The sequence below is a fragment of the Amblyomma mixtum genome, chromosome 3 (genome assembly GCF_055824585.1).
Source record: "Amblyomma mixtum isolate Tamu chromosome 3, ASM5582458v1, whole genome shotgun sequence".
In the NCBI taxonomy this organism is placed as follows: Eukaryota; Metazoa; Arthropoda; class Arachnida; order Ixodida; family Ixodidae; genus Amblyomma; species Amblyomma mixtum.
Genome location: NC_143014.1, coordinates 324,368,185 through 324,382,187, shown reverse-complemented (window position 1 = coordinate 324,382,187; position 14,003 = coordinate 324,368,185).

Here is a 14,003-nt window from a genome sequence, read left to right as displayed (position 1 = left end):
AAATGAAGGGGAAGAAATGGGCTTGGGCAGGGCATGTAATGCGAAGGCAAGATAACCGCTGGTCCATAAGGGTAACGGAGTGGATTGCGAGAGAAGGCAAACGTAGCAAGGGGCGGCAGAAAATTAGGTGGGCGGATGAGATTAAGAAATTTGCGGGAATATGGTGGCCGCGGCTGGCGCAGGACAGGGTTAATTGGAAAGACATGGGAGAGGCCTTTGCCCTGCAGTGGGCGTAGTCAGGCTGATGATGATGATGATAATTAATCATTGCACGGTGTGTCGAGAGGAAGTCGCGGATGAGAATGACATCGTTAGAGCAATAGAAACGCGTACCGTGTAGGCTGCGATAGGGTGGATGCACCGCGAGCTTCCCGTACGAAGCAAAAAGTCAAACAGGGGCGTCGTCACCTTGAGAATTTCGGGGCGGATAGAGTAACTAATCGCCGACACAGCAGCGCCCTGTCAAGGAGCGTGAGAGCAGGGGCGCCTTCGACAAACGTCTAAATCACGTTAGCGTGAAGAATCGGAAAACTTAACGAGTTCGCAAAAGACGGAGTTCTTGCCTCCGGAACTGCGGCATTAATTTTCCTTTGGGAGGTGGTCCGGTAGCCGGAGAATTGGGGCAATTGAACGTCGGCGAGGGGAAGGCCAGCGGCGCGTCGGATACTGTTGGCGAGGCATAGACGAGCCAGAAGAGCCAGATGGCAAGAGCGGCTCGTGAACTTATTCCTACGGGGGCACATGATCCCCAGAACGAGGCAAGCGTTGATGGCAAAGACGTGTGAGGTGGCCCAGAAGCCCACAAGCGTAGCAGGTTGGCCGATTGTCAGCGGTGCGCTAAGGTTCGTAGGGCGTCGGGTGCGAGGAAACGAGGCTGGCGGAGTTGGCATGGACGGGGATCGAGCATAAGAGGCAAGACTGCTGGGGTACGCGGGAAGGGCGAGCGACCGTGGTTTCTGGGTGACGTCTTCAGTAAAGGTGAGCGGTGCTGCCGCAGGAGGAAGCGGGGGGCTGGATGTCAGGACTGCAGCGACCTATTCATGAATAACATAGTCGGCTCAATGGATGGCGCTACGTCGGCTGTAGGGCAGACAGGATCTTCAACGTTATGGAGAAGAGAAAGCTGGCGGGCGACTTCTTCGCGGATGAATTCTTTGACACGCTGCGCGAACAGGGGTTTCTCAGAAGACGAGGAACCAAAGGCCAAGCCAGCAAGACCCTCGGTAGACGCAACAGACTGCCTCGTAGAAGCGCGTTGCCCTCGTAACTCGTCATAGCTTTGGCACAGCTGGATGACGGTACTGACGGAGGTGGGGTTCTTCACCAGTAGCGTTTGGAAAGCGTCATCGGTGATCCTTTCAAGACTGTGGTTTACTGTCTCGGACGTCGAAGGGTTGACACGCTTGCAAAAGTCAACAATGTCCTCATATAGCTCGTGACTATTTCGGCCAGTAGATGAGCTCGAGCGGGGAGACGTTTCCCCACGGCGGGATGGCTGAAAACTTCGGTGAAGCTCGTCTTAATTGAGGACCAGGTGTGAAGGTCGGCTTCACGGTTACGAAACCATAGGTTGCCAACCTGTGTGAGGTAAAAGAGGACGCTCCTCAGTTTAACAGAAACGTACCGGCGACTGTAACTGCTGACGCGCTCGTATGAGGACAGCCATTCGTCGACGTCATGGTCGTTCGTACCACTGAATGGAGAAGGGTCGCGCTGGAGTTGCACCCTGTAATAGAGGACGGTGGCAGGGATGGGCGGCGATGGTTGAGTCGGACAGTCAGGCATGATGGCCGGGGCAAGTAACGCTCGGCTCAGAGTTCCAGGTTGAGGACCGGGAAGGGGATCGAGGCACCTCCACTAAGTTAAAGGTGTTTATTCGAAGCACATGTCGGTGGTCGTTGATCGAAGAGCGTCACGACGGGCACACTCCCAGGACACACTCAGGATCCAGAAGTGCACTTCGTCAACCTTTTCGTCCAACCGCCTGAACGGCTGCTGGTCGTTCTCATTACACTGCTTTGAGGGAAAACAACTAGTACTGATAAAAACTTTTGACACATCTCTAAACAAAAGTTCTTTACTTTGAAACCCAACGTTTCGAAGGTGGCTTGCTTCTTCTTCAGGGGGGACAGGGGCCTGTCGCTAGCGCCTTCAAGTATGCATGCTGGGGAAGCAGGACACCGAAAGAAGGAAAGCGGGGATGTGAACAACAAGCATGTTTAAAGATGCTAGCCATAGCCCCCAGTCACCTCTTGAGAAGAAGCCGAGCCGGCTTCGAAACTTGCGGCTTCAAATTAGACGAAGCTTCGGTTGGAGACGTGTCATAGATTTTTTTATAAGTTATCAAACTCAACCAGGCAGGCAATTCTGTCGAAATGTTTAGTTTTCAACCACTACTACTACACTACTAAATGTGCTTTTGGCCGTATGTTTTGCTGCAAATTGCATAGGAAGCCATTAGTTGAAGGGTAATGCTTTGCATAGCTGTAGCAATCATTTAATGTTGATTCACAGCTGTTTGTTGTGAGTGCGAAAACGATGTGTAGAATTGATAGCCTGCGGCCAGTGTTGTCGGTACCGGGTTACAAGTAGCTGATTAATTTTAATAAATTACATTTTCTTGTAACTTCCCCATGAATGGAGAACTTTTTTTCAAACGGTAAGTTGCCGAGTTACTCCGCTACTTTTTTTTCTGTAATCGATTACTAGCAATCAGTTACTTTTTTCCAAAAAAGTACCCAAGAGTACAGCTTTAAAAGCCTCAACTTGACGGCAAACTCTGCTGTTAGCGGAGAGGTTCCCTTCTTGACGAAGCGACTACGAACCAGCGACGGGGAAGCATCGGGCTCCTTCGTGTCCAGTCTACAATCAGGTCACCGGCACAGCAACTTACCTTTCATTGGTGCAGAAGGACTCATAGGCTCACCAGCTCCGACCATGAATCTGCCTCGATCTTTATTGCGATGTTGCGTAACAAAACCGACTCTATGTTAACCTAAAAAAAACTCAAATAAATATCCATGACTCGTAGTCTCAGCCGCGGCCGGGTGAACAGATGAGCTTCGCAGGACGCTGCGCGATAACACTAGGCGATCGTTGCAGCCTGACACGCTTCGTCAATACACTCGTGCTGTGCACTGCGTATCATCTTCTTCATCAACTTCTATCTGTGGCACGAATAGATCATGTAAGCTTAACCTCGATCAGAACTTAACCTGTGGCTAATGTCGCCAGCAGACGCGCCGAGGACCCATTAAAGCAAAACCACGCGCCAACCAAGCTAAACAGATGCTTTCGCACATCTACTAGGTTTACCTGCGTTAAAACACTCCCTATATCCCCCCCCCCCATGTCTGCGCCTTTCAGAGGGATCACGGAGGTGGGGATTTAGCTCAAGAAGGCGCGTAAAGCGAGGATTCTATTGAAGCCAACACATGACGTTGGGCATGTCTTTTTGTGGATGCCTTTTGTACAATTTTACGTTAATTCCACTACGTGTGTAGCGGCAGCAAGGTCCGGCCGAGAGACCGGGTGAGGCACTTGCCTACAGCGTGGAGATTCACAGCAGGCTCTGTCTACTTTCGCACAAAGCAAACGAACGCGAGAGAGAAGCGCGGAAGCACAGGAAGAGCGCTCAGAGCGGCTAGGCGTCTAACGACGCCGGTGTAGGTGCATCCGGCGCTCTTGCGGGGCACAGCACGGCGCTGTCGCGGCGGCCCCTCCTCGCGTCCTCTACAAGTGCAAGTAAGTGGATTGAAGTTCGACACTCAATGCCTTCAAGGTTCTGCTGTAGAAGCGCCTAGCAATTCAAGGAAGAAATCAGCAGCACGGAAATGGCAATTCATTAATAATGTCTACACCTGCGATACCAAGTTGCAAGGAACAAAAAATTTTTAATGTGCTTCCGCGCGGCATGTACTCATTTTTCTTGTCAGCAAAACCTTTAGTAGTTTTTGAGGAAAGGAAAGGGCGCAGTAACTGTGTCGCTTCTCAGTGGACGCCTCAACCACGCCGTGAGAGAGGGCAGGAAGGTGGGAGTGATTGCAGTTAAAGAGAATGTGTGCTATGCGCTGAAAGTGCACGTTAAAGATCCCCAGGCGGTCAACATTATTCCGGAGCCCTCCACCGTTCTTATTGCTAGTACTCATAGATATGCGGAACTAACGTGAATGGTAGCAATTCGAGAATACCTTGAAAAACCAATTAGCCAAGAGCTACTTACTGCCGTGTCTCTGTTCCATGGAGGGAGGTAGCATTATTAAAATTTGCCACTGATTGCGGGTATGCCTCAGACCCTTTTTCTTAGCATTTGAACCCGTAAGGACCAAGCACCATGCCGTGGGAAACCGTGTACTCATTAGCATACCGGTGGATACCCGGGAGCGCAGGCGATAGAACTCACCACCTCCCGAATGCAGGGCGGATGCTCTGATCGCTAGGCCACCCATTCGGCACTCCAGTGACCCAGATGTCCGCAGCGCTGTTTAAATGAGTACAAGCCATGGACCGGCCCGATGCTCGGCTTTCCTGGGTGCCTGCGCCTTCAAGTCCCGCCACACAGAGCGACCGTCGTGCGAGCCTCGTGCCTCGTTGATGTTTACCTTATTGGTTAACTGTCTGCTCCACCAGATACCTATTAGCCGCCCGTTGGGCACGAGAACCGAAAGAAAAGTGAATAAAAAGTTCGCGTTCTGGAGTTCGGATTGTAGAGCGGAACTCAGCCACGACAAAACGAGTTCAAAGGGACGAATATTTCGAGCTCCTTCGCAAGTTTCGAGCATGTTGGGGTGGACGCAGCATAAAAAATGGTGAAGCACAATCCCACAACCTACCGCAGTCAACCAGAGCCAGGTAAAGAGAGCAAAAGGGGTGTTAGCAGGCAGCATTACGGTGGCGGGGGGTACCCTGCAGCGTCAGTGGTGACAGTGGCAGTTAAGCGAACGGAAACGAAACAAGTAAAAAATGTAAACCCATCACGCTAGCGCCGCTGCTCATGAGCAGGTTGCTCTCTGTTGTGGTACAAGCTACTGGACATGCATGCGCAAGAAGCCAGCATGTGTGCGCAACTGCTAACTGGTGCGAAAGCGTTCATACGTTACAAATTATAATACCATCCTTCCCTCCAGCGCATTCATTGAGAAAATGTTCAGTTATAGTTGCTGGCCTCTTCGCGAGGAATCTTGTTTTTAGATTTTTAAGAGAAGGAGGTTTTCTGAAAAAGATATGATTCATGACCCAGTGCTTCAACAGATGTCCCTCAGCCACTTTCCCATTCGTGAGTAAAAGGCCTTATTTTTTTATTGTTTGGGAACCTCGACATCCTTGCCTAGTCAAGGATGGCCGTTGAGGCTGCCTGACATTTTTTAACGCTGACAGTTATGACAGTTATTTCATTTTCTTTTCTCACTATACAGTGAAAAAAAGGAACCAAGGGAAAAGCCGTTCAGGCACGGCTTGAGTTGGCCTTGGCCCCACAACAAGCACTGGCAGCAGTGAGAACAGCGCAAAAACAAAGCAAAATACGCAACAATAAAAATGGAACCATACCAAGTGTTACAAACATGCAAACTTCTTAAGACAAACTACATACACCAATTTAGCGCATATCACATGGTACACAAAACAGAGTAAGATTCATTAGTTTCAACAGGTGAACATGGCAATGAAATCAGAAAGTGTCAGTTTAGTAATGTCGATACCCTGATTTATGTAGTCATTTAGCATCCGTGGTAACTGATCGCGCAGCATTTGTCGACCGTAATTAGTCCGGCAGGTAGATATTTTCCAAAATGGAGCAGACCTGGTGGTGTATACTGGATCGGCTAAGCATAGTCTGGCAATGTCAGTTAGGGTATTGCTTCCGTGCTTTTGACTAATATATTCTCGTGATAACCTAAACCTATATAGCTCACGAACTCAGAGTATATTGAACTCTTTAAAAAGCTGAGCGGTAGATTGCGGGAATGGTACGTTAGCAATAATGCGTAGAAATTTCTTTTGTGCTATTAATAACTTGTTTAGATTACCCTCTGTAGTTGTGCCCCACACTAGAAATGAATAATTTAAGTAGGATGCGAACAGAGACCTGTATATGATTAACTTAACTCTCTCAGGTAAAAGACATCTGTTTCGATTTACTATACCTATCGTACTGCTTAACGTATTCAGCACAGAATTTACATGATCATCCCATTGCAGGTGTTCGGAAAAATATACCCCAAGAACTTTAACGCACTGCATGATTTCTATCTTTGAAGATTTATATATTAGGTCAGTAGACATGGTCACTTGTTTACCGCTAGGTTGAAAAATTATTGCTTTTGTTTTTGTAGCATTAACCTTTAGGTGGTTATTTCTCGTCCATATATCTAACGCTCGCAGGACATCATTTGCTTTTACAATTGCGTCATTGATATTTGGAGAGGCAGTAAATATACTGGTGTCGTCAGCATAAAGAATAAATTTAGTTTCTGAAGCTATATTAAACAGATCTTTTATGTACAAAATGAAAAGCAAAGGACCCAAAATGCTACCCTGTGGGACGCCGGATATGATTTGCTTTCTGCTCGATACCAAAGCTTTTATCATTAGCCATTCCTAAATTTGTTCTCAGTTATTACTAGGTAGTTAAACTTTTTAAGCCCTCAACACCACCGATCGCTTTCCACATATTTGTTAAATCCCGCAGAAAACATTTCCTATACCTTGTGCTTGGTGCATGATGGCCCTAGCTGCCTATGTGCCATTATAAACCCAACACAACATAAACGAGGAAACGTGAAAAAATAAGCAATGACAACTTTAATGTGTTACAAAATATCAATCAAAATCGCAGTAGTTAATTCTAGACAGACTGAGTCAATCTGCATTATGGAAGTAACTGCTGTAAAAAGATTACGTAATAATTATCCATTAGATTTCTGCTGCTGTTAAGCTGTTTTTCTGGGACTTACTTCACCACTGTAATAAGTTGTATTTCTGGCGGAGTTATTTGAATTGTAGTTGGTAACTTATTTGCTGTAACCTCTACAAGAATGGAAGCGTCCCACGCTGGCGCTGCTCCTAGATCGCTTTTCACTGCAATGCACGCTGCCGGGGTCCGGAAGGATGCATGGAGCTGGTGCTCAGGTGCTCCGAGGAAAAGGTGCGCTGCGCTTCTCCCTGCGTGCAATCTGCTGTACGTGATGACTGCAAAAAAGTGGTAGGCTTCTAACGTAGTTAAACTCAGTAGACGTGTGGGGAAGCATGTATTTGGCCTGGTTGGCTCGTGGTTTCGCTTTTCTTAGTCGGCGGAACGTCTGTCGACAATAATAGACGCAGGTTCTGTGCGCACCGCAGGTGGAAGTTGGTGAAGACGATGTCGTGTAATGCACAGAGCGAGAGTGTGATGCAGTCTAACACGAGACGTGATCGGCTGCGGCGATAGCGCAGTGCTCTCGTGCAGTGTCCAGCGAAGCTGACCTGCTCGTGCCGCCACGGAGTGGAAACCCAGTCGCGGCCATATTCAGTTTCTGCATGGGCCATTGCTATGCTAGGTTTGGCCACGGTCGGCTTCAAGGCTGCAGCTTGCGCGACGCAGCTCCGAACTAACTGAAGCGTACCCGAGTTACTCCGAGGCTTTACACAAGGTTCTTTGTTGGATGTGGCAGTGTAGTGTTTCCGCAATAAAACTACAACATAGCACTCGCGAATTGTATATCGGAAAGGCAAACGAAGGTGAACGCAAAAAAACGAGGAAGGTTGGAAACAAGGAACGCACTAATAAAAAAGGCACACCTAGGAATGAGGTATGCCATCGCAGCAGAAATTTCAACGAAAGAACAGCAAAATGAAATGGCAGGAACAACAAAATACAAACACTATTCACGATAAATTAAGAACCTGATGAGGGGTTGTGAGACTTTTTTAGATATAAACAGCATTGCATGTTTGATTAACTGATATGAAATCTATCTGTGAAGTCAACAAGGGTAATAAGTGGGTAGTAACAGAAGGATCAAGGCACTTTAACTGATCACGAGGGAAAATTTGGAACACATGAACGCATGAGTATTCGGTCATAGCGCGTGCGTGCTTGTGCCTCGATGACCGCGATTGCGAATAAGATATGCATCTCTATATGTCCATCACTTAATAGCTGTGAATGAACTGAAACAAAAGCTTCAGTCGTGCTGGTTGCGCTCTCGATGACTGCCTGGCTAAGGTCGGAATAGCCGCTTGTTTTAGGTGCATCCGTGCGGTCATATTTTGCTACGTACAAGCCACAACGCTTTACGACGCACTCTTTCTGCTTTCGTTTTATGAGTCACCTAGTGAAGAAACTAAAATTTCTTAGAGTACTTTTAATCTGGTGTGACGAAGTAGCGTACGCCGGACGCTCAGTGAACAAGGGTCCGAAGCGCAGCCGTCTACACAGAAAAACGTTTGCGTAATGCTATCAAGGTTGTATTATCAATATACATGTCTTATTTGAAATCAGAGGATAGAGGGATACCCGAGTACTTTTTCTGGCGAGCTATCGTCAGTATTATGCTATCAATAGCGAGTGGTAAGCTATAATTCTCCTTTTTCTGTACTACTATCTTGGAAACTCAGGTGCAAACATGCTAAATATCCAAGTAAGAGCGCTATTTCTAAATTTAGAATTTTATTAGAGATAAGTATTGCGTTCGTTACTTCAGAAACATTTGTAACGGTTTCTTTACATTTCTGACAATATGGGAAAAAAATTCTTTATTGGCTACCGCAAAAACATTGTTTTTTATTATTCATGTAAAACTGAACGTATTTCGCAAGAGGTTATCTTGCTTGCAGGCACAAAATGCCTTTCAATCGTGAAATGTTTAGGCTGAACGTAAATAAAATGAATTTAGTTTTTGTATGCAATATCACCTATCAGTTGCGAACCTAAGACGCTTAAAGTGGCTATATGACACGAAAAATCTTTGATAGAAAAAACTGGTAATGGCGCATGAAACTGGGACACAGAAGGTACACAAAAGACAGGACTGACGCCAACTTGCAACGTGGGTTTATTGCACCAAGCCTGCCTTTTGTACCACAAACAAGGCGTATCAACAAATGCATTAACGTGGTGCATATCAAACGGCAATTCATCCGAATACTGGCAACAAAGTAGCGCTGATCACTACAGAATCTAATCTAAACAGAGCTTGGGATGCCAACTTCTTTTCTGGCCAGCAGAAACAATAACAACATCAACCAAGGCAAAAAAAAACAAGGCACTGGGGCACGACAAGTCTACACTAACAAATTATGAAACGCGTGATGAAGGCGAAAAGAGGAAGAATCGAACGACTATGTGATAAAACCGCGTGAAAAACTAGATGACCAACAACAACTCTTCCCAGAAACGAAGTTGGCATTCCAAGCTCTGTTTAGATTAGGTTATGTAGGGATCAGCGATACTTTGTTGCCAGTGTTAGCATAAACCGCGTGAAAAACTAGATGACCAACAACAACTCTTCCCAGAAACGAAGTTGGCATCCCAAGCTCTCTTTAGATTAGGTTATGTAGGGATCAGCGATACTTTGTTGCCAGTGTTAGCATAAACCGCGTGAAAAACTAGATGACCAACAACAACTCTTCCCAGAAACGAAGTTGGCATCCCAAGCTCTCTTTAGATTAGGTTATGTAGGGATCAGCGATACTTTGTTGCCAGTGTTAGCATGAACTGCCGTTTGACATGCACAACGTTAATGCATTTGTTGATACGGCTTGGTTGTGGTAAAAAAGGCAGCTTTGGTGCAATAAACCCCAGTTGCAAGTTGGCGTCAGTCCTGTCTTTTGTGTGCCTTCTGTGTGCCCGTTTCTTGCGCCATTACCAGTTTTTCTTTCAACATGAACCAACTCGCCCAAACTAGAGTTTTATATGAAAAACTTTGTTCGGAAAAATAAGCTGGAACAGTATGCAGCAGTTTCAAAATATACCATGATTTTTTATGAAGATGGTCGACCAGAGTGCCAAGTCACTTTGGCGTCGAATCACTCGTCTGTTTTATGCTACGATGCTCTTACAAATGTACTCTGAGCTTTTTCAGACAGTCTGAGCCAAAAAATGCACTTGTGTTCGCAAATATTTTGTGATATGCCAACTTCAATGGAGTGTGCAAAAAAAGGGCTCGTAATTCTTGGTTGATTTTTTAAATTTTCGCTCAGTGTTATTACCAATGACTCGCCTTTTGAGGAAGTTTACTGGAGGAGTAAAATGTTCTTATAAACATGGCTTGACTGTTCTTATATATAATATGACTGCTACTGCTGCTTAGACCCTGGCTGCTGGATTAAAATGCTCGCTGCATTTCGATTGACGCCAAAAACGAAAATGGCCTCCTGCTGGGCTAACTGAGCGCACATCGAGGAAAACTAGTTTGCCGATCTGCAGACCTTCACTGTGGCGTTCCTATGGTGTCATAGGTCACTTGCTGTTCCTGAAACTTGAAGTCCACATAATACATGTTCTTATTTTCGCTTCTTGTGATTGAGCCGTACAAAAACAGACTACCATACAGGGACTGACTATAGGCATTGCAGCTCCTAATTTCCATGCCTTGTCCTAATTTGCTAAACATTATGGTATAAGCTTTCTCACCTAGAAAAGATGTTAGTTTGAGAGTTTTCTTCCTGTGCGTAATTGCAATGCGTGTTTTGTGAGGATCTGTCATCTCACGATCCAGTTTCAGCAGGGAGTATCGCTCACTGAAATATTTGTTCAGCATTACCTTTTTTTTCTACTCAGGCTGGAACGCAGGCCCCGAGGCAGAGCTACGAGGCAAAACAAGCAAGAAAGGAAAAGCAAAAAAAGCCTTGCCATTGAGTAAGTCAGCTACCAATAATTCTTGTAATATTTTATACTTATATTCTAGCGTTTTATATTTGTGTCATGTTGCCATTATAAACCACTGCTTACTCGTGGCTTTTCAACAAGTCAGATGCGTCTACTGTGCCGTCATGACGAATCTTAGTAAAGAAGTTCTGGAAGGGGAGGGCGCTTCACCTAGTATCACAACTTTACTGTAGAAAATTAGATTCCATCCCCAGAAATACTATTGTTGTTAACTTTTGTTGCTGTGGCCATACCCTAGAGCCCGAGTTTCTAAATTTTTCATTGTCCTCTTGTACTGCACCTGCACAATGTTTTTATGCTTTGGATCAGTCATTTTTTTTTGTAAGCTGAAGGTTTTTGATTGCTTCGTTTATCCCAATTAACTGATTTGTACGCCACACAGTGACTGCTTCCTCTCTCACTGCAATTAAAAGTGAAAATAAGGAATGCGGCGTACCCTGGGCTTTTTCGCATTCTCAATGTGAAAGCTGTTCTACTTCAAGCACATGGCAATTACACATTTAAACGAGCAGGTGTATAGAGAACTCTAAAGTTTACCCCTGGCCTGGTGCTCGGCTCCTCTGGCATGGAATGTTTGGCACGATAACGTTCTTTGGCCTACCCCTCCTTGACGGGTTGTTGACTTCTCAAAGCTCGAAATCCGTCATGTGAGGTATAAAAGGACGCTAAAGCTTAAACTGAGCAGAGCGAACTGAAACAGGGACGGATGAAGACACTCAATGACAAGTGTTTGCGACTGATTTTGGTTTGCCGGCGGAAATAACAGGATAGAAAGCATATAAATAATCACAAGAGAAGACACATACTAACAACTGTTGATGACGACAACAGCGGCTTCATTGACCTGTGACTGAAAACGTTAGTTCACTTTCTGTTATTGCCACTGAGGGTCTGCTGACACAAGTTTACTTTACCCTTGAGATTTCTGCAGCTTCAAGAATTTCACGAGCTAGCTGTTTGTTATGTCTACTGATCACTTTCGTTTCCGCGAAGTATGGCATGCATGGTTTGCTGTCACAGTCCCTACCGTGTATCCTAAGGTGTCCTTTCACCGTTTCATTTCCCCTGTTATGATGCTTTTCAGGCGTTAGCTGAGGCATCTTGCTGTTTGCCCCACATATTGATTACCGGACGACAGTGGGATGACGTAGTCAACACCTCACTCGACATGGCTCTAATTCATTTTTGTGCCTCATCGAACATTTTTGTGCAACCAGTTTTGCGCCTTTCACTTCCCAGCAAATATTACCCACCTTATCAGGAACCTTGCATAGTACTTTAACGTCGACTCGATTACATCTCGTTTTCATTTTGTGGGAGAGGCGGTGAATGTACAGGACAACAGTTAGCGTTTCAGTTTCCAGATGAGTCGCAGACGACCCAGCGTTTTTGTACGCTTTTCGGCGACATTAAACTTTGATTCGGCTATAATTAGGCTTTGGTTGGGCTATTGAGATAAGCGGCTGAGATGACGCCAACGGAAGCATGGTTTACTGCTATGTGTTTCGTAAGCCCAACAGATATGATCAAGCATAAATAGCAATTTGAGGTCCAAGAACCTGATACCATTATCCTGAATTCTCGAGTTAATTTGAGCTGATGAATGTAATTCTAAAAACACATTGCACTGATGGCAAAATATCGCCAAAGTTAATAACACTGGCGTCTATCGGTACTACAAAATCATCTACGAAGCGAAAGCATTCAACAAACTTTGTCCCTTTCAATTTAATTTTGAGTTTCCTGTCCTTTCGAGGTAATAGTAGATCGCTTAGGACAGGTGCAATGCAAGATCGTATGCATTCTTCCTCTTTCTGCAGGTAGATTTTCACCTTTCCAGGTAGCAAAAGATAGGCGCTATGTACATTCTTAACAGTCCTTAAAAATCCCTGCACGGAAAGCCCTGTATCATATTGGAAAACCACAAAACCTGGCCGGTCAATATAAACCTTATGCACGAAAACAGTTGGTCAAGCAGCAGTGAATAGTACAATTTTTTTTACGTCAATTGAGCAGGCTATTATTCCTTTGTCATTTTGTGTTTCTAAAACGCGAATTACATAATCTGATTTTTTTGCATCTGATGCCGCTCATGTTATGTTAAGGAGTTCAAAATTTTCTTCAAATAAGTCTCCACAGATTTCTGACACGGGCTTTTTTCGGCTACGATCACTAGAAGTGGAGATTACGAATTGTGTATCTTAGCACTGAAGAAAAGCGTTAAACTGAGTCATTTATTTTTCTCGAGTGAATTCTTTAGTGCTTCCTTGTGTAGTTTCTTGCAAACTCTTTAGGTTTCCTTAACTTTTACCAAACAGACGTTTTTCGAGATTGAAGGACAGTTGTATTGTTTCCCGGCCTTTGGTTACATGCAGATCTACTTGCAGTCAGCGGACAGTGTTACGACTTCAGGTTGGCCCAGAGGCATATAAAATCTTGGCGTTTGCTATGTTGCCGCCGTTAAATGTTATGACAGCATCTACTGCTGACATTATTAGTGCCTCTGGCAGTAGTGACGCATTTATTCGAGCTTGCTTCTAGATGATGCTAATGAAGCACTCGGATGCTACCATGGCACCTAAGAGCTCCAAAAGTGTTCTTAAGTATGTTTTGCCTAACTGAAGTAATGAATATTCAGTTCCGATCTTGGAATTGTGTTTCAAATGAGTGGTAAGACGTTGTCTCAACAAAAAAAGTGGCCTGGACAGTCACTTCCACCTTGCAAATACTATTCTTTAAATGGAAATATACAGCGCATGAAGAAGTGCGACACTGGAAAAGATGTAGAAAAGAGTGTCCTATTCGGAATTAAAACACAAGTGAAAACTTCAATTATAACGAGATTGCATGAAGGCTGAAAACCCGACGTCGTCTTTGGTGTTGCGAGCGGAAAATTCGCGGAGAAGCAGCCTAGTTGAGCCACCCTAGGTAACGTGCGAATGTGACGTCATCACAACCTGCCCATCGGATTCTGAGCCAACTGACCACCGCGGCCGGTATTTAATGACCGCTCGCGAGAGGTTGCTCGAGAAGAGCGGCCTGGATCGTACAAGCTCCACTGGTAGCAGCACCGGCCATCGCAGGGCAGTGGCACTTCGCTTTACCGCTGCAGCGCTGTGCCAGGAGTGGTATGAGG